General features: G+C 45.1%; 1 long non-coding RNA gene across 2 annotated transcripts in view; it reads right to left on the bottom strand.

Moving 5' to 3' along the window:
- Nucleotides 1–18,636, bottom strand: part of LOC138736016 (uncharacterized) — a 44,488-nt gene extending 25,852 nt beyond the window's left edge. For both annotated transcript variants that reach the window (XR_011340068.1, XR_011340064.1), the window contains exon 1: nt 18,553–18,636. This is a non-coding gene — a long non-coding RNA (uncharacterized lncRNA). The remainder of the gene's footprint in view (nt 1–18,552) is intronic.
- Nucleotides 18,637–26,629: the final 7,993 nt, after the last annotated feature.

The raw sequence follows: 26,629 nt of genomic DNA, 5'->3' as shown, positions 1-26,629 counted from the left end.
CATGCTCATACCCCAATGCCAAGTAGGAAATGGACAGGCCAGCCACCAATAGTGGCCTTGGTGGTTGGCACACTAAAAGGTCTACTCTACCTCAGGGACCAGTGAAGAAAGAGGGATTTCCTAGTTGACATGGTCGCAGAGATAAACCTCATACCAGTTCAGTTACGGGTTCACCCCACTGTAGCATCTGCTAACAGCAGCGCTACCGAAATGAGAGACAAGGTGAACCCGTAACTGAATTTTATTTTTCAATTCCTCGTGCTGCTTGAGGAGACCGCACACTTTCTGTGAGGGGCACACTGGCCTTAGGAAGTGACGTCAGTGCATTGTGGCCCAACTCCCCGTCCAGCGGCACGCAACCCAGAAGTGGCGCTGTCCCCCAGGCAACGCGTGTTGCCAACTATGGGCTTCTCCTTGGAAGGGAAGGGGGGCCCACGCCATCTTGTGTCAGATGACTGGGGCAGCGATTCAGCCTATCTAACTGCGTAGTCGCTTGGCCCACTACAATCTCATTAAATGTATGAAAGAGTTAGATTTTTGAACAGTAGGAGAATTAAGGATTATGGGGGAACAGGCAGATAAGTGGAGCAGCACACACTTTGGTGGAGGAAATCACTGGGTCAAGCAGCATCAGTGGGAGAAAAACAATAATCAACACTCTGGTCTGGAACTCTTTTTCAGAACTGAGAGTGTGGAGGAGAGAGAGCTCTTAGTTCTGATTTAGGGTTCCAGCTCACAATGTTGACTATTTTTTCTCCCTCTAATGCTACTCGACCTGCCGAGTTCCTCCAGCAACTTATGTGTTAGTTCAGATTCAGCATCTACTGCCTCTCATGTGGCTCCATATAAGTAGAGCTCAGTTCACTACCAAATCAGCCACGATCTTATTAAGTGGCAGGGCAGGTTTGATGGCCCAGATAACCTATTCCTGCTCCTATTTCATTTGCTCCTACATACTTCACATTTCCTCATTGGACTCCAGAAGAGTAGCAACATCAAAATGTAGTCAGAAATACAACACAAACAATTAGCAGCAACTTTTGACCTTTCACTTCCATGTTTACTCAAATTTCCAAAGTTACACCAGTGACACATCGCTATGTCAGCTCACGCTGATGTTTGTCATTAAGGTCAGGAGCTCATTTCCAGGTTTAAGGGCAATTTACAAACATGTTTCCAATCTTGAATTTTAAAGTAGAAAATATCAATATTTATTTAGCACCGTTTAACGATTTAAAAAAAATTGCCCATTGGTTTAAAAGGTTTGAAACTTGATTTATTTGTGGCAGTTGCTTTCTGTTTTCAGAATGTTTGGAATATTCTTAAAGAAATGGAAACCACCCTCACATGCCTACAAATGATTTCTAACAGAGAGTAAGCAGACAATTGGACTGGCAAATTAAAGAATTTGATGACTACAGAACTCTGCAAAGTGTTAGGAATGCAAAGTGAGAGCATGCCACAACCCGTGGAAGGGCCTCGAATTTCTCAAATAGGACTTGTCTTCACTCACTTTGACTGATTCCAATTGTTACAGAAGGCCATGAATATCTTTTGAAGCTTCTGCATATTGGTTTGTTTCAGTTAAACAAACTTGAATAAATCACAGCAATATCTTGTGAAATTAGATTTGCATCTGTGACTAAATGCAATGTGAATGATTTAAAACTGATAGCTGTAACTCATGAAAGTAATTGTCCATTTGAAGCAAAACCAGGGTTTCAGAGTGTTGTGCGTAGGGGAGGCTCCCTGCCTATTGCTGGTGGTCATGTAGCCTCCTCACCTGAAATTCATTCGGAAGTCACACCACCTGTCAGTACATGGTCTACTTTTTGTTCAACTCAAAGTTACAAAGTTATAGACAATGCTACAAACTGCAGGTGGAATGCCAGTTAAGATTGCGCTCAGACCTTGCCATTGACTGGTTCAAATCACTCAACATCCTTATTGGCTAGAGTCTTGAATTTAGCACCAGCACAGAGGACACTAGCCCTCTGCCTTGTGGTACTAGCCCTGCACACAACTCCATGCTAGGTCACTGCTGCAGATGTTGCTTGGAAGGGTTGTGGGTAAGGTGCACACTGCACTGAAGCTGAGCCATTGTATTACTTCTTCTTTCTTTCTTTGGCTTGGCTTCGCGGACGAAGATTTATGGAGGGTATAGCTCACATTACTATAGATCAATACTGGCAGTAGAGCCGCTGCTCTCAACTGATCATGTGTCCGAGGGCTTGTGGGTACAGTGGTACCAGATCCACCTCCCCTCATTCAGGGGTCTGGGAGGGTGTGTATAACCCCTGCTTATAGGATGTGAATGACTGCATTGCCTATGTAAATTACATTTGCTAATTCTTTACCTGATAATAAGCAGGTACAAAGTCAAGAAAGATTTCCTCAACAACCTGTTTTGGTTCCAAAGAGGAAGAATGGAAAGCGAGAGATGGGATCTCAACAGTTGATTGATATTGGAATTGATGATCAGGTTAATCGAGATTTGGAAAAAGCATTTCATACTTTAAATTATTTTTATATATTATTTTCTGTTGTTCTGCTCGGGGAGGCGGGGTGGTGGTTCGGCTACCAATCCTTCCGGGATCGTTGGCCAATTTGTGGCATTAGTCACTCCCGTATAATTGAGGGAGGTAATACTATAATAGTATTTTTTAATGTTTTTTTTCATGGGGTCTTCTTTTTCTTTTTCTTTTATCTTTGAGGTGATCTTTTGTTTGTGCTGTAGGCACAGGGAGGCGCTTCGTCATTTCTGGTGGTGTGCGTATAGATATTTTCTAATGGCTAATTTAAATTTTGCTACTTTTAATGTTAACGGGCTTAATAATCCGATTAAGATAAAGAGGGTATTGGCACATATTAAAAAAAATTGAAGGTTGACGTCTCTTTATTGCAAGAGACACATTTGACTGAAAAGGAACATCAGAAACTAAAAAGAGATTGGGTTGGGTAGGTTGTAGAGTCTTCTTTTAATTCCAAAACAAGAGGAGTTGCTATTTTGATTAATAAAAAGTTATCTTTTAAATTGGAATCAGTTTTTGAGTCAGTTTGTAGGCTCTTGGTTAATTGTAAAATGTTTTTTGAATGTTGGACTTTAATGAATATTTATGCTCATTATATAGATGATGAGCAATTCATGTTAGATTTTTTAAATTTAAATCAGGTATATGATAAGATTATGGTAGGGGTAATTTTAATTGTTGTTTAGACCCATTATTAGATAAATCAAAATCGGTAATTAGAACTAAAATGGCTAAACAATTAATGGTATGAATTTGATAGATATATGGAGAAAGTTAAATCCTAAGGAGAAAGATTTTTCATATTATTCATTCTGTTATGGCAGTGTGAGCAATGAGAGAGGCACAACCACCACGTTGAGGGTCGTTAATGACTTTTTATTCAAATTCAGCCCGTCCCTTTAAGGGCAGCATGAGCTCAGTCACCTGGTGCATTGTGACATCATAATCGCTGCCCAGGGTACACGCTGGAAGGGATACTGGAGTCAGAGAGAAACCTCTGACGATGCCAATTCCCCATGGCTGCCCCACCATGTGGCGATACAAGTGGGGCCGGTTCGCCATAAGGGTGTGCACCGCCACGCAACCTCCCCCCAGAAACGGCTACGCGTTCTGTCGCTTTGGTGGCCGGCCCCAGCACTTGGGCATGGCCATCTGCCCCGGCTGTGATATGTCCACTGTAAAAAGTTCCTCCCTCCCCCCAATGTCTAGGGTGAAGTATCCAGTGCAAGACTTTGTACAGCCCCTCGTACGGTCGTTGAAGTGGTGCGCCCTTTGCACGAAAACAAACTGAGCCAAATTGAGTTCTTTGGGGAGGTGGATTGCCCGGGTGCTGTGGCGTGTTAGGGGTGGGGGAGCCAGGGAGCCCAGTCTCCTGTGGAGGACCGCCAGCAGGATTTCATTGGTGGCTGCAGTGTCGGGGTCTGAGCCGAAAATCTCACCCAGTAGTGAAAGCAGTGCGTTGTACACCATCTCCGCTGCCGAGGCTTGTAGGTCCTCCCTGGGTGCCATCCTAATCCCGAGGAGGACCCAGGGTAGCCATCCGCCCAATCTGGTCTGGAGAGCCTGGCCATGAGGTGCCTGTGGAACCTCTCCACCAACCTATTGACTGCAAGTGGTATGCCGTGGTGTGGTGGAGCTTCACCCCCCAGGAGTTTTGCCATCTGGGTCCACAGGGCGGATGTGAACTGCACGCCCTTGTCGCTCGTGATGTGCGCCGGGACTCCGAATCGGGTGATCCACTAGTTGACCAGAGTCCATGTCTCCGCAGAGGTTTCCTTGATTGGGATAGCCTCTTGCCACCTTGTGGTGTGGTCGACCACCGTCAGGAGGTAACGAACCTCCCTTGACACCGGCAGGGGTCCAATGATATCGATGTGGATGTGTTGGAACCTGCAAGCCGCCAAGTCAAAGTTTTGTAAGGGAGCCTGCATGTGTCAGTGGACTTTGGAGGTCTGGCATCTAGTGCACTTCCTGGCGAGCCCCATCACGGATCTCTTGAGCCCATGCCACACGACCCGCTCTGTGACCATACGCACTGTCATCTTCACCGCTGGGTGAGTGGGGTCGTGGACTAGACTGAAGACCCTCACTCTCCAGTGCGGCGGGACTACCGGATGCGGCGTACCTGTTGACATCGCAGAGCAGTGTGTCCAGGCTGCTGGGCCACTGGACTTCTTCGAATTTGAGGCCCGAGATGACGGTCCACAAGGCCTGCGTCTCATTTCTCTGGACCTGGACCAGTTAAGCGTAATCTAGGCCGGGGGTGAGAGTGTTGATGTCGGGTTGTGAGAGTGCATCCGCCACCACGTTGTCCTTACCAGCACTGTGTCGGATGTCAGTCGTGAACTCCGACACGTATGAGAGGTGGCGCTGTTGTCTGGCGAACCACGGATCCTTGGCCATCGCCAGTGCCTGGGTGAGGGGCTTGTGGTCTGTGAAGACTTTGAACAGCCTGCCCTTGAGGAAGTAGCGAAAGTGGTGGATGGCCAAGTACAGAGCTAGGAGCTCCCAGTTGAAGGCGCTATATTTGAATTCTGGTGGGCGCAGCTGCTTGCTGAAAAAGGACATCACTGTTCCAGGACCCCCCCCCCCACCGCCACTGCCGTAGCTGAGGCATCCACGTGCCGTGTGAGCCTCTGGCTATGGATGCACTAGAAGTGTCATGTTGGCTAGGGCCTCCTTCGTTGCGACAAAAGCCTTATTCGCCTCTTCCGGCCAGAATAGAGTCTTTTCTTTGGTGACCATCAGTACAATCAACGGCCACATGGTCCGAGCAGCTCCAGGGGTGAAACGATGGTGAAAGTTCACCATCCCCACGAATTCCTGAAGGCCTTTTAGGGTGGGGGGTTTGGAAAAACGTTGGATGGCCGCAAACTTCTCCAGTGCTGGTGCGGCCCCGGCCGCTGATATGGTGTGCCCCAAGAACTGGAGGGTCTCCTTGCTGAACTGACATTTGGCCGTGTTGACCGCGAGGCCGAAATCCGCCAGGTGAGCAAAGAGGGTGTGGAGGTGAGCGGCTGCGACTGGCAATAAGTATATCATCCAGGTAGATGAACACAAAGTCCAAATCCCTCCCTACTGTGTCCATGAGGTGCTGGAACATTTGGGCTGCAGTCTTTAGGCCAAAGGGCATATGCAGGAACTCGTAAAGGCCGAAAGGGGTGATGACGGCCATCTTACCCTCGTCGTCTGGATGCACCGGGATTTGTTGTTATCCCTGCACGAGGTCCACCTTAGAGAAGATCCGTGCGCCGTGGAAGTTGGCGGAGAAATCCTGTATGTGGGGTAGTGGGTACCTGTCGGGGATGGTTGCATCATTTAACCGCCGGTAGTCTCCACATAGTCTCTAGCCCCCAGACGATTTCAGGACCATATGGAGCGGTGATGCCCAGGCACTGTCCAAGTGCTAGACGATTCTGAGTTCTTGGAGTCTGGAGAACTCCTCCTTTGCTTGCTGGAGTTTCTCAGGTGGCAGCCATCTAGGCCTAGCATGCAGCAGGGGACCTTGAGTGGCAATGTGGTGGAAGACCTCATGCTGGGGCACAATGGCATTGAAACGTGGCTCTAGGATGGCGGGGAACTCGTGGAGGATGTTGGTGAATTCATCTCTGGTGGCAGCTATGGCGGCGATTTCGGGCCTGCAGGCATCTGCTGTGTCCAGTTGTGTGGAATGGAACATTTGGGCGTTGACCAGCTTCTTGCCTTTAATGTCGACTAGGAGACCATGAGCCCTCAGGAAGTCAGCCCCCAACAGCACAGTGCCCACGGAGGCTAGGATGAATCTCCAGTGGAACTTCTCCCTTCCTTTCTGGATCTGTGTCCTGCGGGTGCCATAGGTCTTGATGGTGGAGCCGTTAGCCGTCTGCAGGGTTGGACCGCGAGATCAGGTGTGAGTCTCTAATGCGGCGGGGGTGGGAGGATGCTCAGCTTGGCCCCTATATCCACCAGGAATCGGTGGCCAGTGGACCTGTCTGTCACATGAAGGAGGCTGTTTGTGTGGCCAGCCGTCGCAGCCATTAACGGCGGCTGGCCTGGTCATTTCCCTGAAACCCGCAAGGTTGGCAACACTCACGGGCTTGTGCTCCCCAGCGCTGGTGGTAGAAGTACCAGGATGACTGGCCCTCCTCTGGCTTGGTCTTGGGGGCGAGCGGCGGTCTGCTAGTTCCCAGATGTGCCACCAAGTTGAGGAATGCTTCATTCTCCCTCTTCGTGCACCATAGGGCGTCCGCAGGTGCTGCTGCCTTTCTTGGGTTTGGCTGGTGCCCACAGCTGGGGTGGTGGTGGATGATGTCATCCACACTTGCCACCGTATCTTAGTCCAGAGCGTTCACAACGTGGTAAAACATCGTGGCATCTGCGGAGATGTTGCGGATTTGAAACTGTGCTTCCGCCTGCCCGAACCACAGTCGGTCGGTGGGTCCAAAAGGGGGGAAGTTTGATGGAGACAGTGTTAAGCTCTGCCGAATCCATGGTGTTCAAGAGTCCAGAAATTCGACTGGGCTCGTCGGGGTCACCACTGTGGGGGTGTGAGCAGTGGAAGAAACACAGCCACCACGTTGAGGGTCGTTAATGATTGTTTTTATTCAAATTCAGTGCGACCCTATAAGGGCCACATGAGCTCAGTCACCTGGTGCATTGTGACATCATAATCGCTGCCCAGGGTGCGCGCTGGAAGAGATGCTGGAGTCAGAGAGAAACCTCTGACGATGCCATTTCCCCATGGCTGTCCCGCCACATGGCGATACAAGCAGGGCCGGTTCGCCATGAGGATGTGTGCCGCCATATTGTCATGATGCTTATTCTAGAATAGACTTATTTTTAGTATCAGCACAATTACAAGGTTGAGTTTTGAAGGCTGAATATAAGAGCAGGATTTTGTCTGATCATTTTTCGTTATTAATTACATGTACAGGTTCTGAGAGAATTGAAAATGTTTATCGTTGGAGATTTAATTCTTTATTGTTGAAAAATTCTGAATTTTGTAAATTTATAAAGGATCAAATACAGCTTTTTTTGAAAGTAAATATAGGTTCAATAAATAGTAAATTTGTTTATGGGATGATTTAAAAGCTTATCGGGACAAATTATTAGGTATACTGCTAAAATTATGAAACAACATATGGCTAAGGTTATTAAATTGGAGAAGGAAATAGAAATTTTGGAAAAGGAAGGTAAGAAAGCACTCTTAGTTAATAGGAAATGATGGTATAATTCATTACAAACTTATAAATTTGAGAAATTATTACAGAGAACTAAACAGCGATATTATGAGTTGAGTGAGAGAGCTCATAAAGTCTTAGCTTGGCAGTTAAAAACACATCAAGCTTCTAGAACAATAAACACTTTTAAACATGATTCAATGATTACATATAAACCTCAGGAAATTAATGATGAGTTTTGTAAATTTTATGAAAAATTGTATACTTCTGAAGTGTCAGAAGATGATGCTAAAATTGATAATTTTTTTGTCTGATTTTACATTCTTTGATAAAGATATCATGGATTTAGATGCTTCCTTTACAGTTAAAGAAGTGATGGATGCACTTTGATCTATGCCTAATGGGAAGTCTCCAGGAGATAATGGTTTTACTTCTGAATTTTATGAAGAATTTCAGGATTTATTAATTGCTTTATTGATGAATGTATTGAAACAGGCGACAAAGATTTGTTCTTTTCTAGATTCTTTTTCTAAAGCATTTATTACAGTTATTCTTAAGAAGGATAGGGATCCATTAAAAGCAGGGTCTTATAGACCTGTTTCTTTATTGAATGTAGACTATAAAATTGTTGCTAAGGTTGTAGCTAATAGATTAGCTACATATTTATTAGATTTAAATCATGTAGATCAATCAGGTTTTATTAAAAATCGTTATTCAGCAGACAATATTGTTAAGTTGATTTCTTTAATTAATGTTTCTTGGGAGCAATCTGACCAATCAATGGTAAACTCTTGATGCAGAGAAGGCTTTTGATAGAGTCAAATGGAGTTTTTAAAAAAGTTTTGGAGAAATTTAATTGTGGACTTTTCTTTATTGGTTGGATTAAGGCTTTATATAGAAGTCCTATTGCTAGAAAAAAAAGAAATAGTGAGCACATTGAATTCGTTACAAGCCAACAATTCTCCAGGAGAGGATTGGTTTCCACCTGAGTTCCATAAAAAATTCAAGGATTTGTTGATACCTCTTTATATGGAGGTGATAGATCAGGCAATGGAGACCCATAGACTCCCAGAATCTTTTTCGACAGCAATCATTACGACGATTTTGTAAAAAGATAAGGACCTGTTAAAGCCGTCCTCTTATAGACCTATTTTGCTATTAAATACAGATTATAAGATAGTAGCTAAAGCCCTGGAAAACAGACTGGCAAAAAGATTAAGTGGACTTTGTACAAATAAGGGAGATGGGTGACAACATGAGCAGACTGCTAAGTATAATGCATTTGGCACAAGCCAGAAATGAAAGGGGTCTCGATATGGCTCTCGATGCAGAAAAAGGCATCTGACAGATTAGAGGGGACTTTTATTCAAAGTCCTGGAGAAAATAGAGCTAGGGCCAACTTTCATTAATTGGGTAAGGGTGCTATATCACACACCCAAGGCGAAAGTTGTGATTAATGGGAAAATTTCTTCAGCCTTCCCACTCACAAGGTTAAGCAGACAGAGATGCCTGCTATTTCCAGCTCTGTTCATACTGGCCATGGAACTGTTGGCTGAGGCCATTCATCAGGGTCCAGACATTAAGGGTTCCGAATGGCCCAGGAATAGCTTAAAATCAGTTTATTTACTGATGATATATTGATATAGTTGACAGACCCAATAAACTCATTGCCCAAACTGTGCTCTTCTCTGGAAGACTATGGGTAAGTTGCTGGGTACATGATTAATTGGGATAAGAGTGAGATCATGACACTTACAGGAAGGGATTATAGTCAATTTCAGAAAAATAGTTACCTAAAGTGGCTACAAAATGGAATTAAGTACCTGGGAATCAAAATAGAGAATAATCTAAACAATTTGTACAAATTAAATTAAATTATAACACTTTGCTGGAAAAACTCAAGGAGGGCCTAAACAGATGGATGTCCCTGCCCATAATGTTGCTGGGTAGGGTCAACTACATTAAAATGAATGTGTTGCCAGGACTCCAGTATCTTTCATACCTTCCCTAGGGGTTTATTTCAGGCCCTGCTTTCATGGATAAGAACGTTCTTATGGAACGGGAAGGTAGCCAGGGTCTCTATGGAGAAAATGACTTGGGACTACAGTCAAGGCAGATTATGGATGTCGTACTATAAAAAATATTATTGGGCAGCCCAGGTGAAGTACATCTCCTCACTCTTTGGGGCGGGGCAGAGAGGTACCATCCTGAGTACAAATTGATCTGCAATTCATAGTCGAGAGGGTAGCAGAGGAATTTATTTACAAATGGGATGCTAAATTGCTATCTGGAAAAACAGACAGCCCCATAATAAAGCAGATCTTTTGCAGTTGGAATGATATTAATTGGTACTTAGGAATAAAAATTGGGGCTGTCTCCAAAAACCCCCCTGACTCCAAACCGGCTAATACCTTTGACAGTGGGTAACAAGATCCTAGACACTTGGCGCAGGAATGGACTGTTACGAGCAGGGACAATTAATGTCACTTGAGCAGCTTAGGCAGAAATACAATTTGTCAAATAAGACATTCCACTGCTACCTTCAGATAAGATCTTTTCTACAGGATAAATTAGTTCCAACTATGGCCCTACCAAAGTGCAGTAACATAGAAACCATGATTCGAAGAGGGATCATATGGAAATTTATTTCGCCAATGTATTTCCTGTTCCAAGTGGAAGGACCTAAGTGAGATCTCCATAAATCAGGACAGAGGTGGAGTCAGATCTAGGAATGATGATTCATGACCTGTGCTGGTCTGACCTGTGTTGGACCAGCATGACTGCGGTAATCAATGCGAGGCATAGGCTGGTGCAATATAATTTTTTGCACTAGCTGTATCTGACACTGGAAAAGATCAACAGCTCAAAGCCTGAACTGTCAGATCATTGCTTTAGGTCTGGAATTGAAATAGGAACCTTTGTGCATGCGACCTGGACATGTATCAAGGTGAGGTCCTTTTGGACAGAGCGAGGTGAAATCCTAGGGAAAATTATAGGTTAAGATTTCTCACAGGATCATGAGTTGTTCTAGGAAGTACATAGCGGTAACCTGGAAATCTGTCTCTTGTCTGAGTATTGCCCAATGAAGTAAGGACCTGCAAGCCTGTGTTCCCCTGGAGAAAGTTACCTATAACTTGAGGGGAAGGTACGGCACTTTAAAAAAATTGGTAGCCGTATCTGAACCATATAGGCGCACAGCTGTGAAAAAGACAACTGTACTTCGGGGCCTGGCTCGCCCTGATTCCTCCCCAATCTCTGGGGGGGCCGGGGGGGTGGGGAGGTGGGGAAGAAGGGGTCCACCTCAGTCCAGCCAGGAAAAGTCAGGAAAATAAATGAAAATTGGCCCAATCTCTGGCAGTTGGACCAGGCCAGACACATAACTCCCAAATATGATTTATTCCTGTGTTTTGAAAGTTTTAATCTCTTAAGTTTTTTCTTTTTATTTGGTTGTCTAAGTGTTAAGTGTTTGAGGTCAAGGAAATGGGGTGGGGGGGGAGGAGAAAGGGGAAGGAATGTTATGCTTGGACTCGACAGAAATTCGCATAGATGGGATTAAGATAAGTTGTAATTGACACAGATGGGTGGAGATGGTGATAACTTGGAAAGTTGCAGAGAGATATTGATGTATTGATGATGAGCTGATAAATGACAGATGCAGCTTAATCTAGATAAATGTGGGATGATGCATTTTGAAGGCAGTAATGTGGCTAAAACACACCATGAATGGTAGGGTTTTAGGGAGTATTGGGAACAGCAGGACCTTGGAGCACGTCCATGGATACTTGAAGCCAGCAACCTAGGTAGACAATGTAGTTAGGAAAGAATATGGGATACTGGTTTTCACTTGTTGGAATTTTTTAAACAGAAGTAGGAAAGTTATGATCCAACAATTAACTCATTGTTCTTGTGTCCTCAAATATCTCTGAGAAATATCTCTGAGGAGCCCAGCTCATTAGTGCAAAAGAGGAAACTGAAGCATTTGCAAATTGGAAATAACGCCTCCTCCTCACTGATGATCAATGCACGTGCACCCCAAGGATGGGTGATCAGCCCATTGCTCTACTCGCTATACACAATTCCAATGCCATCTACAAGTTTGCCGACGACATCACCATTGTTGGCAGAATCACAGATGGCAATAAGGAAGCGTACAGGAGGTAGTTAGATCAGCTCGTTGAGTGGAGCAATGAAAACAACCTTGCACTCAACGACAGCAAAACCAAGGAGATGATTGAGAGGAAGTCAGGGGAAAATGACCCAGTCCTCATCGAGGGCTCAGTAGTTGAGAGGGCCAAGAACTTTTGGGTGTCAACATCTCCAAAGTTCTGTCCTGGAGCCATCACGTTGACGCAATCACAAAGAAGGCTCACTAGCAGCTCTACTTTGTTAGGTATCTGAGGCGATACTTCCTGTCACCTGAGACTCTCGTAAACATTTACAGGTGTACTGTGGAGAGTATTCTGACTGGTGGCATCACAACCTGGTATGAAGGCACCAACTCTCAAGACAAGAATAAACTGCAGAGGGTTGTTAACTTGGCCTGCGACATCACAGGCATCAGACTTCACTCCTTGGACTTCTGCCGTCAGGGGAAAGGCAGTTGATTTCACCAGGGGGTGGGCTTGATCTGCGTAATTTGGGACCCACAGGGCATAATAATAAAAGAAGCTCAAGCCCCTTTTCAGGGCCTTGAGGGTATGAGGCAATGCGAATTCAAACAGGAGCACATGCGGTCAGAGTCGGGCCCAATGACGCCATTCTCCATCATGCAACCAAGGATGGCTAGCCATGAAGTACTGAACACACACTTCTTTTGGTTATATATTAGGTTGAGGCTTTTGGATGTCTGGAGAAATTTCTGCAGGTTAACGTTATGATCCTGCTGGCCATGGCCGCAGATGGACACATTGTCTAGGTAAGGAAATGTGACCTTTAGCCTGTAGTCATCCACTATCTGGTCCATCTCCCTCTGCAAGACAGAGAGCCTATTGGTGACCCCAAAGGGGACCAGAAGAAGTGGTAGAGGCGGCCATCTGCCTCAACAGCAGTGTAAAGGCTGCCCTCCAGACAGATCGGGAGCTGGTGGTAGGCCGATTTAACGTCAATGGTTGAGAAGGCCCGGAACTGGGCAATCTCATTTACCATGTCAGCGATGCAGTTGGTAGGCATCCAATTGGGTGAAACAGTTTATGGTTCGGCTTTAGTCAATGACAATGCTGTGTTTCTCTCCACTCTTAACAACTACCACCTGTGCCCTCCTGGGTTCTATGATTCCCTCTGACAGAAGCCATTTGACCTGCTTTGATGAAGGCTCTGTCCCCGGGGATGTATCGCCTGCTTTTGGTGGTGATTGGCTTGCTATCGTGGGTGGAGAGTAGAGAGACCGCAGGTTCGTAGGGGGGATCGGTGGTTTATAAATTTGCAGTTGCAGATCATGTGGCGGGGGTGCAGGGATGTGTGGGCCATCAAACTGCATTTGGACGCTTTTTAGCTGGCACTGGAGTCCAGTCCCAGTATGACTGGTGTGTAAAGCTGTAACATGATGAGGAGCTTAAAGTTCTTGTACTCTGTGCCCTGCATAGTCAGTATCATGGTGCAGCAGCTGTGAATCTCAGCCGAGTGGGGGACTGTACATTTTGCCGGGGTTACCGTGAGGGAGTAGTGCTGTGCTGCACTGTGCCCAGTTGAATGAAACTCTCTGTGCTCCCTGTATCAAATAGGCAGTCCGTGACATGATTGTTTACTTCGATGTTCATCATGGCCCTGGCCAGTTGATATGGGCATTCTGATCAAGGGTAATCGAGGCCAACATCTAGTCATTGTCTGAGTCACTGCAGTAGAGTTGGCTTGGGGGTGCTTTCCAAGATGGCTGCCCCCAAATTGCACACATGGTGCTGCTACTCACTGCCGAAAGCGACGCCATAAATGGTGCCATCTCAGTTTGCTGCTCCCATGATCTAATGAGCCATTTCTCGTGACCTGAAATGGGACCAGAAGTGGCGTAGTCCAGGATGTTGGCAACTGCCAGCTGCATGGAGCTCTGCTGGAAGGGGGTTGGGACCAAAATACCTTCCCATAGTGTCCCTTCTTCCTGCAGGTGGAGCATGTAGCATTTCCGGCCAGGAAGCACTTTCAAGGATACTTCGCATGTCCGCAGAAGTATCTCTTCGGGTGCTCAATGGTGGCAGTGGTGATTTGGGACCTTGCGTCCCAAGATGGCAGTGCCCGAGCTCCCCACGTGGTGGCCACATTCCCCGAGGAGAAGACCTCTGCATTCAGCTGTGCTGTCTCAAGCGCTTTAGCCAGGTTGACTACTTCTTGCAGGCTTCGATCATTCTTTTCCAGGAGTCTCTGACTGATCTAATCAGACTTGAATCCAGTCACACAGGTATCGCGTATCAGATCTTCCAGGTGAGTAGCAGCAAAAACTTCTCTGCAGTCGCAGGCTCGCCCCAGCCCCCAGAGGACCCACATGTATTCATTGACTGACTCACCAGCCTTTGTCTACTTCTGCCCAGAAGGAACCTGACGTAGATGACACTCGTCGGTTTTCCGATACTGTTTCTGCAGGAGCTCCATTGCAGCCGAGTAAGTAGTGCAGCCCCTTATCATCTGGAAGACTTGGTGGCTGACCTGAGAGAAGAGTAGATTTTATTTGTCTTCATTACTCTGCACGTTGTTGCATCTTATGAAAGCGTTGAGGCAGTGGAACCACGATCTCGAATTTGACTGAGGCCTCCGGATCTCCGATGTCCAGTTTATCTGCCCATATTGTCTTGTCCATGGCCATAAATTTAAGGTGATTAAATTGTGGCACTATCAATCAACCACATTAGAGAGAGAGTTGTGATTAATAGGCTTTAATCACCTTAAGACATCAACACGTCTCATATTGCTGGCCCAGTTCCAACGCAGGTACTAAGGGAGAAGTCTTAGGTTCAGGGGACAGTCTGTCTCACACAATACATACATACAGTGGTTGCAACACAATAACCCAGTCCTCATCAAGGCCTCAGTGGAGAAAGTCAATAACCTCAAATTCCTAGGTGTCAACATCTCCGAGGATCTATCCAAGAGTCTCCATGTTGATGCATTCATAAAGAAGGCTCACCAGCAGCTATACTTTGTGAGGAGTCTGAGGAGATTCAGTATGTCACCGAAGTCTCTCATGGACTTATACAAGTGTACCATGGAGAGCATTCTGACTGGTATGGAGGCACCAACTCTCAGGACAGGAATAAACTCCAGAGGGTTGTTAACTTAGCCTGTGACATCACAGGCACCAGACTTCACTCCATCGAGGACATCTACAAGAGGAGGTGTTTTAAGTAAGCTGCCTCTATCCTCAAAGACCTCCACCACCCAGGCCATGCCCTCTTCAATTTGGAACCATTGGGTAAAAGGTACAGGAGCCTAAAGACATGCACTCAGTGGCACAAGGACAGCTTCTTCCCCGCTGCCATCAGATTCCTGAATAATCAATGAACCTTACTTTTCATGCACTATTATTTTTATTTTTTAATTATAGTAATATTGTAAGATCTTGTATATGCAAAGTTTATGATTAAATATGTAAAAATGTACTCCACCTCTTAAGACCTGTAATAATCCTATTCTCTAAAGTCGTCTAATATAAAAGGTTCCAGTGTATGACCCAAACCTTTGTGTATCCAGATTAATATTATTTTTTCTTTACACTTTTCTTTCTTTTTTTATATAATTCTTTTATATAACTATATATTCTATCTATTGTTGGTCTTTTATTAGTAGTTGGAGGGTAAGGGGGAGAGTGGGTAAGGGGGAGGGTTCAATGAAAACTTTAAATAAAATATTCAAAAAAAAGTAATGTAAGATGGTCATAATATGAATGTTTGCTCGATAACGCTGCTGCAAAACACCGAATATCATGACTTGTTCATGACAATAAATTCTGATTTTGATTCTGATTGACACCCACAAAGGTCCCAACAATGCCTGTTGTTCCCAAACCTACTCCAATACCACTCCCCAGCTCTTTCTCTGCTCCATAGACAATTGCATTGGTCAGCCTCATGTGTTCACTTAAATTAAAAGTGAGGCACCATAGCTCAGCATACTTAAAAGGTATGGACTATTGTAGCTTGGTACCAGTTAGGATGTGGATAGCAGAGTTATGGATGTTATGTTTATGAAGGTGAACTCGGGAACCCAGTTAACAAAGCACACTATAATTTTCAGAGACACAACAGCTTAGCTCTGTCAAATTGTTTCCTGTCCAATTTAGATCATCCTGTGTTCATCTTCCCCAGATCCTTGAGTTGACACTCCAGAAGAAGCTGAGCAGTGTTATGAGGCAAACTTTCCATGAGATAATACACGAGACCATGTTCCAGTAGCTTACATGAGAATTAAAATGCCATAACAGTGAACAATGGCCAGGACATCATCTGGTCCTCATGCCAACATTCTTCCATCAGTTGACATTATGAGACTAAACAGACTAACTGGTTATTCATCTGATTACTGTGTATGGGACATCTCTATAGAATGGTTGTGACATCACTGTACTATAATTCAAGTTAAGGTGTATTGTCACATGTACCAGGATCCAGTGATAGAAATCGTCTTGTGAGCAGACAATAAGTAGGACACAGTACAAAAGTGTAGAGTTACAGAATTGGTACAAAGCAAAAGCAATATATTTTTACTACTTTCCAATTTCTTCAGGAGTTTGATAACTGCAGGAAAGATATTGTTTTGAATATGGTGGTGTGTGATCTCATACTAGTGAATCTACTTCTTGATGGGAGAAGTTGTGACCGGGGCAGGATGAGTCTTTTATTGGCTGTTTTTTCAAGGTAGAGAGTTATAGATGGAGTCAATGGAGATGAGGGTGAGTGGGGGGGGGGCGGGGGGGCGGGTGGGGGTTTGTGTGATGGACTGAGCACTTAGGATCATCTGAGATGCTGAGAGAATTATAGATAAATCTTTCCCTGAGGTGGTCACACCTAAGGAAAAGCCAACAGATAGATGGGTGACCACCAGGAGAGGCACAGGGAGTAAGCAGACAGTATATGTTCTCCTGTGGCTATTTTCCCTCACTAATAGGTATGCCACTTTGGATACCATTCTGGGGGAGGGGTGAATGACCTCTCTCAAGCTAGCAGCAGCAGAGTCATGTCAATGGCTCTATGATTAGCTCTGAAGCTCAGAAGGTAAGGGTGCAGGCAGGTAGGGCAATAGTGATAGGAGACTTGATAGTCTGGAGGACAGGAGATTCTGCAGTCACAGCCAGGAAGTTCTGTGGTCATGGAAGAGATGCTAGGATCGTGTGTTAAATTCCAGGTGCCAGAGTCGAAGATGTTACTGTGCATTTGGAGGACATTCTCAAAGGGGAGGGAGAATAGCCAGAGATTGTTGTACACATTGCTACAAACAACATAGGTAGAGTAAGGGATGAGATTCTGCTCAATAATTATAGGCAGTTAGGTAGGAGGCTGAGAAGCAAAACCTCAAGGGTAGTGATCTCTGGATTACTTTCGGTGCCATGTGCTAGTGAGGTCAGAAATAGGAAAATAAGCCAAATGTCTTTGTAGCTGAGGAGCTGGTGCAGGGGACAGGGATTCAAGATTTTGGACCATTGGGATCACTGCTAGGGGAAGAGAAGACCTGTTCAAAAAGGATGGGCTGAATGAAGAAGGAATTTGGACTCCATCTTGCTATGGCTTAAGTACCCAGACATCAATAACACCCACTGTCCAGATGAAAGAGCACACCAGTCCTTCCATCTCCTTAGAAACCTGAGGAGATTTTGCATTTCATCTGCATTTCTCAATAACTTCCACATAGGTGCCATCGAAAGTTTCCTGTCAGGATGCATAACTGCGTTACGGGAAATTCTTCACCCAAGGCTTTAAGAATCTCCAGAACTCTGAACACAGCTTAGACTATCATATAAACCTCCCTTCCTTCTATCAACTGCATCTAACTTCCCATTGTCTTGGGAAAGCAGCCAACAGCTAACTCCTCTCTCCCTCCTTCCACCAGGAAGATGATTCACAAGTATGAGATCACGTAATACCAGATTAATTGACAGTTTCTTTCCTACTGTTATCAGATTGCTGAACTCCTCACATGGGTAAAATAATGTTACTTCTGCTCCATTTGAACTGATCTTTATTTCTTTAATTCTGTAACTCTACACTATGTTTTTATTGCTGTACTACATATCAGTTGACTAGCTAGACTACACACAAAACAAACTTTCCCACTATACCTTGATACATGTGACAATAAATGGTCCTTGTGACTCTATTACTTTTCATGAGCCCTGATATTCTGTAACATGGGAGCTCCTGGTAGATCGAGAAAGTAGATGATAGAATAAAATGTCAAAGCAGATAGCTTAATCAGGTAATTGATGATAATGTCAGCATCTACTAGAAGGAGGTAGTTATTAGATAAAAACCTTCTAATATGAAGTACCCAGCAGATGAGCAACATCTGTGATGAGAGAAACGGGGTTTATTTCATTTAATTTAGAGATACAAGTAATCTTCAACTTATGATCGGATGATTGGTCATAACTTGGATTGGTCGTAAGTCAGACTCGCATGTCTTAATGAGATATTAAAGCAATTTTTCAAAAAAATGAATCTTTAATGAAGAATCTTAGTTTAAAATAAAAATTCAGTCCTATGTGTGGGTGGATGTAACTCGCATAGGTCGTACGTTGAGGACTACCTGAACAACATGGTAATAGACACTTCCGGCCCACGAGCCCATGCCACCCAAATACACTAAATAACTTACTAATAATTCTACTGTCATCAGCAGTGGAGTCTTCCTTGAAATACCAGTCCCTTTGACATTACTGAGCTCACCTGCACGCTCTTTCTTCTTAATGATGTTCCAAACTGTTGATTTTGGTCACCCTAAGGTTTGGACGATGAGCCTTACCATTTTATTCTTGTTTTTCCACCTCATAATGGCTTACATCACGATCATTGTCACAACTTTGGACCTCGTTGCAAAATGGCAAAGCAAGCCTAGCTCTCTTATACCTGCACCAATGAAGCAATTAAACATACCTGAGTTCTCACAATCACCTGTGAAACCAAATGATGCCCTGAAATGACTATGTATAAAAAGTGCTGTAATTTTTATACAGTCAAACCAAAATGTATACAAATAACTGAATAAATTCTGAAATGTGCATTTAATTACATATGAATTGTTTGATAACAAATTTAAAACTGGAGAACATGGGCAAATAAAGGGAAAAGAGTGGATGTGTCCCAAACAATATGGAGGGTGCTGTATGCATTCAAAATCGTGATAACTATGGTTTATAGATGCAGTGATCTGATACTCCAAAATGTTTGACAGTGAAGCTGGATATTGTCATTCCACTGAGATTATGAAGTTTGACAAATGCTCTCAGCCAGATACAGGAAAATCACCTTGTCACTGGAAATCTAAAAGCCAAGTGAGACACCATTGCCTGAAGTACTACTTCTCTGACTGGGTGAGGAACCAGTGGATTGGATTTCTCCAGAAACTTCCCTGGGAAATGGGGTGTGTCCAGATAACCTGCTCCTTGTCTGGCTGCTGACATGTTGCACTACCTCCTCCGCCTGATACTTCAGACAGATCTATAAGAAAGGATTGGTTTAGGGGGCACACAGCAGAATACAAAGAAATATATGCTGTATTTCCTCCCCACAGAGGACACAAAACTCTTCAAGGCTGCAAAATTTTGTTTGGAGGACCATGACGACATTATCTATTGAATTCCTGTGTCCCATTGATCTGTCTGTACCAGCATTCTGTGATGTGAAGTTAAAAGTAAAGATTCCATTATTGTCAGGTAAAGGTTCCATTATTGTCATGTAATACTACATTTAGAATGTAACATGCATGAAATTCTTTAACTTTTGTCTACTGTAAGGCAGACAGAGAGTCACCACTTTGTCCAGCACCCCTCACAGAAACCTAAAGCACCTGGTGTTCCTAGACAGACTCCCCTCCAGGTACTGACCAGCCCCGAGCTTGCTTAGCTTCTGAGATCAGACAATCTCAGGCATATTCAGGTTATCAGGTGCTGTGACCAGGAGGCAGAGGTGGGTAGGAGGCAAGGAAGGAGATTACTGTGTCACTTGAGCCAACCTTCTACATTGCACAGTGTGGAGGACGTCGAAAGAATCAAAAGGTTGTTGATCCAAACCAAGGCTTTTATTAACTAGAAGACTGGAGCATATCACATGTAGGTCGACCAGTCCAGAATGACCTGGTCTGGCTGGGAGCAACCCTTTAAGACCTGCCAGTAGGCGTGGTTCTGCTCTCAGCCAATCATAGTCATCCTACACTACAATCTGCACATATACACATTGGTGATAGAATCTGTACTATCACACACAGCAACTGAAGTATAGAAGACATTGTAAACTACCGTGAATCATGGCTTTAAATATTTCCATTTTGTGGAAAGAAACTACACATTCAGTGGATGATTATCCTTGGGATTTATAGGGATCTCATGAAGTGAAAGACTGAAGTTGTGCAGAATCATGTGACTATAGTCCCTAACTCCCTGACCTTGCAGGTAGCTCGCAATCCTGACAACTTTATGAATCGGAATTTATTGTCACGAACATGTCACAAAATTTGTTGTTTTGCAGCAGTATCACAATGTAAATGTTTATACAAACCACCTTACAAAATAAATAAAAAGAGTGCAAGAAAAAGAAAATGTCAAAGGAAGGCGATGTGTGTCTGGTTCATTGTTCATTCAGGAATCTGATGCCAGAGGCGAAGAGTGCTTGTTTTCAGGCTCCTGTACCCTTTTCCTGATGATAGCAGAGTAAAGAGGGTATGCCCTGGGTGATGGGGATCCTTAAGGAGAGGGGATGCTTTCTTAAGACACAGCCTTTTATAGATGTCCTTGATGGAGTGAAGACTGGTGCTCGCGATGTCGCAGGCCAAGATAACAACCTGTGGAGATTTTTCTTGTACTGAGCATTGGTACCTCATTGCAACTAGCCAGAATCTATGACTACAATAGCTGCAGTTCTCTACTCAGGGAGAATTCCTTTCTCCTAGAGTGCAAAGCACAGTGATGATCTACAAACTAGGGTACATTATTAAGACCAGCTCCCTGCACATAGAATGATCTGATGGCTAAGAAGTTCAGGATTACATAACATATACATTTATAGCTAAAGGGGGCCAACATAAATATGTCTGGACCTCTATTTACAAAGGTGACAGATCCCAGTGTCATTATTACCTTGGAATAAGTTAGCCTTCAGATGCATTGAATAAAGATAGGAGTTTGACTTCCTGCAAACATCTTGCATTAAGGGTCTCTAGACAAGAGTTCTTCTTTTCCTGAAGCATCCTCTAGGATAGTGGTTTTCAAATTACCCCCTTAAATTCACTTTCCACTTTAAGCAATCCTTAATCCATAATTGCTCTGTGATTGGTAAGGGATTGCTTAAGGTGGCAAATGAGTAGAAAGAAAAAGTAAGAAAAGCACTGTTTTAATCATACCTAATTGACTTGTTATGTGCATGGCTCAACAGGCTTAGGCAAAAGCAGGCGAGGAGAAAGGTAAGTGGCATTATTTTAGCTCAGTCATGCCTATGGGGTTAGTGCTTTGTACTGGATGTCAGATGTGGGAACCATGGGTGGGTCCCACCCTCCCAAATAGCCACATCTGCGTCAGGTGCACCGAGATGCAGTTCCTTAAGGACTGAGCTGCAACTTGAGGACCTATGGCTGGTAAGGGAGAGTGAGGAGTTGATAGATTCAACTTTCAGGGACATAGTTACCCCAAGACCAAATGTGTCAGGTAAGTGGGTAAGTGTCAGGGGAGGGAAAAAAAATACCAGGAAAATGGAGAGCACACCTGTGAATATCCCTCTCAGTAACATGTATATTTTGTTGGATGCTGCTGAGGGAGATGACCTGACAGAAGCTGGCAGCAGTGACCAGGTCGCTGGCTATGAGCCTGGTATGATGGACCAAAAGGTAAAGAGGAATGCAGTGGTCATTGGGGACTCCATTGTCAGAAACACAGACAGGAGATTCTGTGAGCCAGATAGGTATGCCCGCATGGTGTGCTGCCTCCCTGGTGCAAGGGTGCGGGATATCTCAAATCGGGTCCAGGGTATTCTAAAAGGGGAAGGCGAACAGCCTGATGTCTTGGTACATGTGGGTACATGTACCCACATAGATAAAAAGAAGGAGGAAGTACTGAAAAAGGATTACAGAGAGCTAGGACAGAAACTAAGAAATAGGACAGCCAGGGTGGTGATCTCTGGTTTGCTACCTGTGCCAAGTGCAACTGAGGACAAAAATGGAAGGTTAAGAAAAATGAATGTGTGGCTGAGGGGCTGGTGTAAAGGACAGGGTTTTGGCTTCTTGGATCATTGGGATCTCTTTTGGGGAAGGCATGACCTCTACAAGAAGGATGGGTTACACCTAAACCCAAAAGGGGTCAATATATTGGCAGCTAGGTTTGGTACAGCCGTCGGGTGCAGTTTAAACTAATTTGGCAGGGGGGTGGGAACCTGTATGATAGGGCAAAGGACAGAAAAGATAAAACAGGAAAAGTTAGGTTAGGCAGCGAAAGTAAAAAATCAGAAAGAGCAAGGAGGGTGAAAAAAGCAAATCTGAAGGCTTTATATCTTAATGCAAGAAGCATTCGGGACAAGGTAGATGAATTAGCTGTGAAAATTGAGATAAACAAATATGATTTGATTGGGATTACAGAAACATGGCTGCAGGGTGGGCAAGCCTGTGAACTTAACATCCCGGGGTATACGATATTTAGGAGGGATCGGCAAGAAAGAAAAGGGGGTGGGGTAGTATTGATGGTGAGAGAAGGGACCGACACGATTGACAGAAAGGATATCAACTCAGAAGATGCGGAATCTATATGGGTAGAACTGAGGAATAGCAAAGGGCGGAAAACGTTAGTCGGGGTGGTATATAGGCTTCCAAATAGTAGTGTAGAGGTGAGGGAAGGCATTAAAAGAGAAATTAGAAAAGCGTGCAATAAGGGAACAGCTGTCATCATGGGAGACTTTAATTTGCATATAGATTGAACTAGCCAAATTAGTAAAAATACTGAGGAGGAGAAATTCCTTGAATGTTTACGGGACGGTTATCTAGACCAATATGTCGAGGAACCAACTCGGGAGCAAGCCATTTTAGATTGGGTATTATGCAATGATAAGGGGCTTATCAACAATCTTGTTGTACGAGGCCCTTTAGGTAGGAGCGATCACAATATGATCGAATTCTCACTCGACATGGAGAGTGATGAAATTAAAACCGAGACTAAGGTCCTGAATTTAAATAAAGGGAATTATGATGGTATGAGACGGGAGTTGAGTAAGATTGATTGGGTGGTGTTTATGGGGGAGTTGACTGTGGATAGACAATGGAAAGCATTCACAGATCTAATGGAGAAATTGCAAAATACGTTTATACCGGTTTGGCATAAAAATAAACCAAAAAAGGTGACTCAACCGTGGATAACAAGGGAAATTAGAGACAGCATTAGGTCCAAAGGGAGAGCATATCAATTGGCCAAAAAAAGTACCACAACCAAAGACTGGGAGCAGTTCAAGATGCACCAAAGGAGGACAAAGGGATTAATCAAAAGAGCAAAAATAAATTACGAAAGTAAGCTTGCGGCAAATATAAAAACCGACTGCAAAAGCTTTTATAAATATGTCAAGAGGAAAAGATTGGTGAAATCCAGAGTAGGTCCTTTGCAGTCGGAATCAGGGGAATATATAATGGGGAATAAAGAAATGGCAGACCAATTAAGTTCTTACTTTAGTTCTGTTTTTACAAGAGAGGATACAAATAACCTCCCAAGGATGTTGGGAAACATAGAGACTAATGCAAGGGAGGAACTGAAAGAAATCAGTATCTCTCAGGACATGGTCTTGGGGGAAATTGATGGGATTGAAGGCAGATAAATCCCAAGGGCCTGATAATCTACATCCTAGGGTACTTAAGGAAGTGGCCATTCAGATAGCAGATGCTTTAAGAATTATTTTCCAGAACTCGATAGACTCAGGATCAGTACCCATGGATTGGAGGGTAGCTAATGTTACCCCACTATTTAAAAAGGGGGGTAGAGAAAAAGCAGGGAATTATAGGCCGGTGAGCCTTACATCAGTAGTGGACAAAATGATGGAATCTATTATTAAGGATGTAATAACGGAGCATATGACAGCAGAGAAGAGATCGGAAGAGTCAACATGGATTTACAAAAGGTAAATCGTGCTTGACAAATCTATTGGAATTCTTTGAGATGGTGACAGGTAAAATAGATGGGGGAGAGCCAGTGGATGTGGTGTACCTGAACTTCCAAAAGGCCTTCGATAAGGTCCCGCATAAACGACTGGCTTCCAAAATCAAGGCTCATGGGATTGGGGGCAAAGTATTGATGTGGATTGAGAACTGGCTGGCAGGTAGAAGACAGAGAGTTGGGATAAATGACTCGTTTTCTGAACACCAGGACTTGGGCTCTCCAAGGGCTGTTACTGGGCTCTATGATGCCTTCCGCCAGAAGCCACCACACCTCCGCCTTGATAAAGTCTCTGTCTGCGGCACAATAGTGCCTACTTCTGGTGGCGATCGGATTGCAGCCTGGCGTAAGGTGTGCGAAGAGTGCTGGGGAGGTGATGCGTAGTGTGGAGAGGCTGCAGGTTGGCCGGGGCCCGTACGTCGGTGCGCTATGTAGCGTGAGTGGAGTTTGGGGACCCCCAAAGGCAAGGGTGACACTCTGCAGGTGGCACTGGAAATCTAGGCCCAGGAGGATTGTGGCGCAGAGTTTGTGCATGACCAGGAGCCTGAACCCCGTGTATGTCTCCCCTCCCACAGTTATATCAGCCGAGCAGCGCCCAAGGGTATAAACAGTCTTGGTGGCGAGGGGTGGACTTTTAGTTTCAGAGAGTGGGCCATGCTCGGGTGAATGAAACTCTCAGTGCTGCCACTGTCGAACAGGCATTTTGTTATCTGTCTGTTGACTTGCACGTTCATCATAGAGCGCCCGAGGTTGTGGGGGATGTTCCTAGTCAGAGTGGTGGCAGCCAGGACCATCTTGGGGTCAGAGTCGTTGCTCTCCAGTTGTGTGCGTCAATTTATGGCATCCGGAGGTGTGGGGAGAATCGGTAGGGCGGCCTGGTCATCGCCTGTGTTGACCATGTCATCCTCATCATCATCGGAGGGCCTCCGAGTCGGCCGCTGCCTGGCCCAATATGGTGGTGGCTTGTGGGTGCCCATGGTGAGGCTGACCTCCTTCCCCAGCCGTGTTCATCGCACTGGGGGAAGTGACATAATTGCAGCCAGCAGAAGTGATGTCAGTCCGTCAGCCGAAGGTGATCTCACACCATAAGCCTGAAATGGCTTTATTGTAGTCTTCGGCGAGCGGCGCTGGCAAGAGTGGGGGCTGGTCCGGGTGCATGGGGCACATACGGTGATCGTAGCTGGCGGGGCTGGATGCTGCGCCATTGGGGAAGGCTGAAGTGGTAGCCGGGCCAATAGCATAACCTGGCATGTGCACGTGGAGGGGTCCATGGAGGAGGTGGGGGGGGGGGCATAGAGGGGTGCTGAGCTGCCAGCTGGCTTTGAGAGGCACACTTTAGCAAAGTAGCCTTTCTTGCCACATCGGGGAACAGTACCGATTCCTAGCTGGGCAGTTTTGGCGCGATCGTCGGTCTGAACCACACCAGGTCCCACAGTACTTACAGGGGCACCAGGCACCTGTCACAGTGATGTTCTCTTCCCCAGCATGGTCTAGGGCTGCAGCTGCCATGTGAGGCAGCCATTAGTGAGCCTGGAATCGAAGGCTTCAATGTGCAAGGTTCGGACCACTTCCACAGTCTTGGCCAGGGCGTAGATGCTATCTTCCAGCAGTTTTTGCCAGATGGCTCTCGAGCGTAGCCCTCAGACAAAGGAATCCCAGATCAGCCTCTTTACCTCTGGGCCTACCCCGGGTTCAGCCAGACACAGTCGGGCCAACTCTTGCAGGTTCCCCAGGTAAGACTCAGCCATCTCCCCGGGTTGTTGGGCTTGGGTATTGAGGAGATACCTTGGAAAGACCGCATTTATGGGGGGCTTGTACAAGGTCTCGAGAGTGTCCATTGTTTATTTGTACTTGGAGCAGCCTTTGGTTGCCTGGAAAGTGTGGGGACCTAGCTTTGATTGGAGTAGAATGAGCTTCTTCCAGTCTGAGTCCAGGATGCTGTCTGCGTACAGCTTGATGATTGCTTTGACCATGTGCCTCCAGATCTCAAAGCATGTCTGGGCTTCCGGGTGGCGGGGGTTGACTTTGAGGCTCCCTGTGCTCAAGAGTTTTTCCATAGCAGATGTGGGAAAAAAATCTTTGTTGATTAAATTGTGGTGCGCTGTTAGACAGAAGCAGACACCCACAAGGTAAAGACTGTACAAGAGGCTTTAAGCAACATAGACTTCCACAGAGCCAAGTTGGCTGTGGCTGCAGTAACTCTGAGTGAGACTTCGGAGGCCGGCGCAGGCTTATATCCTGGAGGGTGATTGACACCCGACCAGGTGGGGCTTGATCCATTCAGGTCGACTGATTGACAGCTGGCCAGGTGTTGTCTTGTCCCCTTGCAATAGGCCAGTGGTGTACCACCACAGTAACATTTGGGTCTAGAGCAGTGGTTCTCAACTTCTCTACCCACTCACATATCACCTTAAGCAATCCCTAACTAATCACAGAGCACTTAAGGCATAGGGATTGCTTATGTTAGAATGTGAGTTTAAGGGGGCAGTTTGAAAACCACTGCTCGAGGATACCAACTGAACTGCTGATGGCGATGCTATTAATCCATATTTCTTGGGTAGGCTATGCTTTTCCTTTTCTGACAAAAGTGGTAGAATTTCAATGGGAAAGTTCAATGGAGATCATTATGG

This window comes from Narcine bancroftii, chromosome 1 (genome assembly GCF_036971445.1).
Source record: "Narcine bancroftii isolate sNarBan1 chromosome 1, sNarBan1.hap1, whole genome shotgun sequence".
In the NCBI taxonomy this organism is placed as follows: domain Eukaryota; kingdom Metazoa; phylum Chordata; class Chondrichthyes; order Torpediniformes; family Narcinidae; genus Narcine; species Narcine bancroftii.
Note: the sequence above shows the minus strand (reverse complement) of the source record. Positions and strands in the feature narration are given on the sequence as shown.